Raw genomic sequence first — 6,251 nt, forward strand, 5'->3', positions numbered from 1 at the left:
TTAGCTAGGAAAATGTATCAAAAAATGCTTTTAAAACACAAAACTGATTACTTTTCTGCAAGGATCATGAACTCCTCGAATAAATCAAAGGAGATATTCAAAATTGTAAATGATCTCTGCAATGATGATAGGACAGCCCCCCCTATAATCCCCACCCAAAAATTATGTGACTCCTTGAATAACTTTTTTAGGGATAAAATCATCACTATTAAACAGAACATAATCAGTTCTCCCACTTCAACCCCATTAAATGATATAATCTGTAATCCTCAAACATTGGATACCTTCCCTCCCATTGAGCCTAAAACTTTTTCGGAACTCCTGGTACGTGTGAAATATGGTTCGCCTGATGATATCTGCCCCCACACATTTTTAAAGAAATTGGACTTGCTCTCCCTCAAAGTATTGTCTCCTTATTAAAAAAATCACTTGCACAGGGCAAAGTACCCAGCAGTTTTAAGCATGCCCTACTGATCCCTCTAACAAAAAAATCTGGCATTGATCCATATGACATTACAAACTACAGGCCGATTTCCCTCTTACCCTACCGATCAAAAATTCTTGAAGCTCATGTCTCTAACTGCCTCTCAAACGTTATTGAGCTAACTGAATATTTGGAACCGAACCAGGCAGGTTTTCGCCCAGGCCATTCTACCGAGACAGTGATACTCGCGGTCCAGAATACCCTGAGATCTAACGCAGACAGAGACGTCCATCAGGCATTGGTGCTCCTTGATTTGTCGGCTGCGTTCGACACGGTTGACTATTCTATTCTTGTCAACCGTGTCGAGCAGGCCGGCCTCAGGGGCCCTGCCTTGAGCTGGCTGGAGTCCTTCATCTCTGAACGTACTCAGTCAGTTAGACTGGGGTCATTCACAGCACCAATAACCGTCTCTACCTGTGGCGTTCCCCAGGGATCGTCCCTGTCCACATTGCTTTTCAATTTATATTTACGTCCATTACTGCATTCTCTGAAAAATCACAGAGTCACAATTTTTTATTATGCAGACGACTTGCAATTGGTTTTCGCACTGGACTCCCCTGATGCTGTGGTGGAATTTCAGGAAACCATGACCCATATCCAGAGATGGATGAATCTGAATCCCTTTAAACTTAACCCGGGCAAGACAGAACTTATCTTGCCCGGGAAAAGTGAAATCAGTTGGGGTCCCCACTTCTGGCCGTCAGACATGGGAATTCCACCCACTAAATCACACACAGTTAAGAGCTTAGGGGTGACTCTCAGTGAGGACCTCTCACTAAAAAGTCAAATAGGGACGGTAGGTTCATCCAGTTTCTTCTAACTGAGAAAGATAAAGAAAATTTCCCATCTCCTAACTCATTCTGCCCTGATTCAGGCAATTACTGCGTTAATTCTATTGCGGCTTGATTTCTCAAACAGCCTGTATCTTGGTCATCCAGTAGGTCAGTTGAAGAGACTACAATACGTTCAGAACCAGACAGCCAGACTCATTTGTAAACAATCTAAATGGCAATCCATCAGACCAGGATTAGAAAAACTTCACTGGCTGCCAGTAGCTCAGAGAGCTACATTCAAAGCGGGTTGTATCATTTTTAAAGCTTTGCAGGGTAAGGGCCCGAAATTCATTAGAAATTTGGTTGGCAAATATACCCCTTTACGGAATCTTCGCTCGGCCCACCAAGAATTGCTAATAATTCCCCCTTACAAGAAAAAACGCCAAGGTGGCAGTAGTTTCCAATTTCTTGCCCCCTCTTTATGGAGCTCCTTACCATTATCGCTAAGACTGAGCGACGATCTTCTTTCCTTCAGACAGGCCTTTAAAACCCTGCTATTCAGACAAGCTTACTTTTAATATAAATTGATGTGAAACTCTCTTTTGCTCAATGTACTTAGGTGTTATGCTATGTTCCCAAAACTTCAGTAGCGCCATGAAGCCTACGGGCGTACGAGCGCTGTACAAATAAAAATTTAACATAACATAACATACTAAAAGGAAAAATGCCTTCAGAGGTGATCACATTGCCCAGATTGAAAAAGCCCGCTTGATACCACTGTAGAAGATATGCATTTTGAAAAATGAGCGGTAGGCTGCCGTTTTTCCGAGTAAGTGTACAGCAATTTAATTTGGAAAGCCCAAGTAATTTACCTATGTTGAAAAATACTTTATAGGCATTCAAAAGAGTCTTAAATCTGACCCGCTTGAAATAGCAGTGATCTAGCTGTCGCCAAAGACATCCTCTCGCCCTTTCTCCTATGAGTCTTGTATAAGGCGACGGGAGACCTGAGGGGTTTTCGGTAGGAGAGTCTTGCAATATCTCAGAACTATATTGCAAAACAGTAGCCAAGTAATAAAATTTAATATTGGGGAGAGCTCACCCTCCTCTCTCTCTGGGCAGTGAAATAAATTTAAAAGCCCTTCTCGGTTGTGCATAAGCCCAGATAAACTGGGGGAAAATTTGATCAGACATATGGATTATTATATTGTTAAATTCTAGAGGAATGGCCAGAAAGAAATATAGCAATTTGGGAAAAAAGTCATTTTTAAAACATTACATCTCCCCACGATTGTCAGGTGCATTTTGTTAATCTTTTTAAGTGATTTTTTCATGTTGGATGCAAGCGGAGTCAGATTTTTTTTAACAATTAGATCCAAGTTGGAAACTATATTGACCCTAATGTATTCAGCCTTCTTGGTTACTCTATCATCATCCCAGCATATGTATTCATAAAATCTGAGTTTTAGATTTATTGAGGGCATAGCCAGAGATCTCCCCAAATTCTTGGGCCTCTAGTTCCATATTCTTAATGGCCCTTTCTGGTTCTGGAGTTACCAGGGCTAGATCATCGGCATACGCCATAATATTCGTGTCAAAGCCAAACCGGCTCACCGCTACTATCTCAGAGTTAGATTCAATTTTCCTTATCAAAGGATCTATAAATAATGCAAACAGCAGTGGTAAACAGGGGCATCCCTGTTTTGTTCCACGTGTTATCCCAATCTCCTTTGTAAGATGCCCATTGGTTGAAATTCTGGCAGTAGGACCCTGATATAAAGCCTGTAGTGCCTGTAAAATCCTTGGTCCGAAACCGATCCATCTCAAGGCCCCCGACAAGTACTGCCAGGAGACCTGACCGAGTAATAATGCGATCGGGTCTCCTGCTACCTTAGCAGCATCGAATAAGGTGATATTCCGGCGGACATGTTCCGTGGTACCCTTTTTCGGTATAAAACCGTGCTGTCAATTCAAAACCAGAGAGTCAATATTTGATGACAGACAGGGAAACACGCAGTGAACTGCTGTGGGGTTAGCCTCTACTGCCCAGAACTTTTTGTGGAACCTGCTGCTTGTTCTCACCTGAGGACCGGTGGGTGTTGTTGTAGCCCCAATCCTTGCTGCACCCACTTTGCGGGTGCCGCTTCTCGCTGCCAGGAGGTGGTGCAAAGCATGGGAGGCTGCTGTGCTGTGGGCGAGTCCGTCTGCCACAGGGGAAAGATCAGCGCGCAGCAGGGACTCACTTTCCCAGGAGTTCCTGCACGGCCTCGTCACCTGGCCCGCACACCTGTGAGCCCCGCCCCCGGGCCGGCAACTGAACAGTAAAGCCTCGTCACCAGCGTGTAAAGTTGGGAAACACGCTGTGAACTGCTGTGGGGTTAGCCTCTACTGCCCAGAACTTTTTGTGGAGCCTGCTGCTTGATCTCACCTGAGGGCCCGTGGGTGTTGTTGTAGCCCCAATCCTTGCCTCACCCGCTTGGCGGGTGCCGCTTTGCGCTGCCAGGAGGTGGTGCAAAGCTCGGGAGGCTGCTGTGCTGTGGGCGAGTCCTTCTGCCACAGGGGAAAGATCAGCGTGCAGCAGGGACTCACTTTCCCAGGAGTCCCTGCACGGCCTCGTCACCTGGCCCGCCCACCTGTGAGCCCCGCCCCCGGGCCAGCAACTGAACATTAAAGCCCTGTCTCCAGCATGTAAAGTTGGGAAACACGCTGTGAACTGCTGTGGGGTTAGCCTCTACTGCCCAGAACTTTTTGTGGGCCTGCTGCTTGATCTCACCTGAGGACCCGTGGGTGTTGTTGTAGCCCCAATGATTGCCGCACCTGCTTCGCGGGTGCCGCTTCGTGGGTGCCGCTTTGCGTTGCCAGGAGGGGGTGCAAAGCTCGGGAGGCTGCTGTGCTGTGGGCGAGTCCTTCTGCCACAGGGGAGAGATCAGCGCGCAGCAGGGACTCACTTTCCCAGGAGTCCCTGCACGGCCTCGTCACCTGGCCCGCGCACCTGTGAGCCCCGCCCACGGTCCGCCCTTTCCCTCTACTTGTTGGCGGAACATCACGCTCTGCGGGACGCGCCGGGCTAAGCCCGGGCTAAGCCCAGGCCAAGGGTGGGCCCGTCCTATCCCGTCATAGACTGGAATAGACTGTGCTGGGCCCCCCCTCTAACATCTAGTTCCAGCCACAGACACGGGACGGACAACTAGCTGGTCTGTATATAGATATTTAAGGTGTAACCTACTCCGAACGTGTATCTACAATTCTAGCTGTGTCCGTAATCACTATCATGTCACCTAGAGGTAGTCATAGTAAAACAAAGCAACGTATGGCAGAGTTTACAGGTCCTATCGACCAGTTTATTATTAAAGCTAACGAAGCCATAGATCAAGGGATAATATTGCTGGACAGAAGAGTCTCACAGGACTTAGCACAGGCAAGACGATCTTCACTTGGGTCTCTGGCATTGGCTCAGACTCCTGCCAACCAACGAGAGAAGGCTGTTATGTCGGAGGTACACGCCAATGTCCATGGTATCCCCAGTTTAGTTGATCTCTCTGCTACATTGTCAATGTCAGACTCACAAACCGCTGAGGCCCTTGAAAAAAAAACCTGAAATTTTTTGCGACACCAGTGCAAACTGACCAGGCTCAAGTTGTACAAATTAAAGAGGGCGCAATCCCAAAGCAGAATAAGCCATCCAAGAAGAGAAAGAAAACAATAGACTTAAACCCAAGAAATACCCAACATAAACCGCGACCCAACATCCAGGGGAAGGGCAATGTTACATCAGGACCAACGATGCACAATCTTAACCCGCCTAATTCAGGCAATGATAGTATAAATCTCCATCCCGTGGCTGTGGATCTTAGCATAATAGACAGCACTATAGATGATCATGTTAACACCGACATATGGGGTAATCAAACGGGTGTGTGGCAATCATACATGCGGTGCTGATCAACTTTTGCTAGCCCAAATTAGAGAACTAATAAAAACGCAACTACAGCCGTTCCAACTGAGTCTAGCAATTATTGAGAAACAGCTAGCAGTCTTAGCATTAACTCTGAAGACATCTACCCATCAGAAGAACCTGGGGGTGACTAATGTAGTAGGACTGAAAATTAAGGACACCAATCTTAAACAACCGGAAGGCACAAAGAAAATTGCCTCAGGACCTGCTACCCCAAAAACTAACGCCCGAAAAGAAATCGCTAAAAAGGTACCTTTACCACAGAAAAAGATACCCCCTGTAACACCCACCCCTGTAATTCCAACTCCTGCTCCTATTCTTTCTAAACCAGCTCAGATAAATACTGTTCAACGTGACCTTCCACCAAGACATAATCACCCGGGAGAAAGGTCAAAGGGAGGGGGGTGTCAATCGGCAAATCTCCCCCCTGAAGCAAGTCCCTACGTAGTCGTTATGACAGGGGTCCCTGAATTGACTCACAACAATGAGGAACCAAACTGGTCCTTAAAAAATAAGGTCCAGTATTGGTTAAACAATAACAGACCACTCCCGCAAAATTGCGCCAGTAGGATTATTGCAGTACGTAGAGTCCCCAGGATAGGCCATAAATTAAAAAAAAATTCAGGTGACTGCATTATAGTCAACTTCGATGACCCTCATACAGCGGATCACATCTGCTCATGGGGCTCGACAAGTAAACCTGATGGGATATCAACTAAACAACTGTCCTATTTTTACCCACCAGCACCCCGCTATAATGAAGGGCCATATTGGCCCTGGCATGAACCAGTAAATCGCCAATGGGGTTGGGGCCCAGATCACACTAGGCAGGGGAGGAACGACTGGGCAGTATGGACAGGTAGGGACAGGAGAAATCCACCATATAGGGATACCTGGGGAGGTATACCAACATTTAATAGATATAGCGGCCTGGAGATGGTCGATTGACCACTATTAGATAATAAATATGGTAGTACAGGCCCTATGCACTTAATCAAGCTAACAGCACACACAGCGAAGGTAACCACAGGCCTTATTG

The sequence above is a fragment of the Lissotriton vulgaris genome, chromosome 10, assembly GCF_964263255.1.
Source record: "Lissotriton vulgaris chromosome 10, aLisVul1.2, whole genome shotgun sequence".
Classification (NCBI taxonomy): domain Eukaryota; kingdom Metazoa; phylum Chordata; class Amphibia; order Caudata; family Salamandridae; genus Lissotriton; species Lissotriton vulgaris.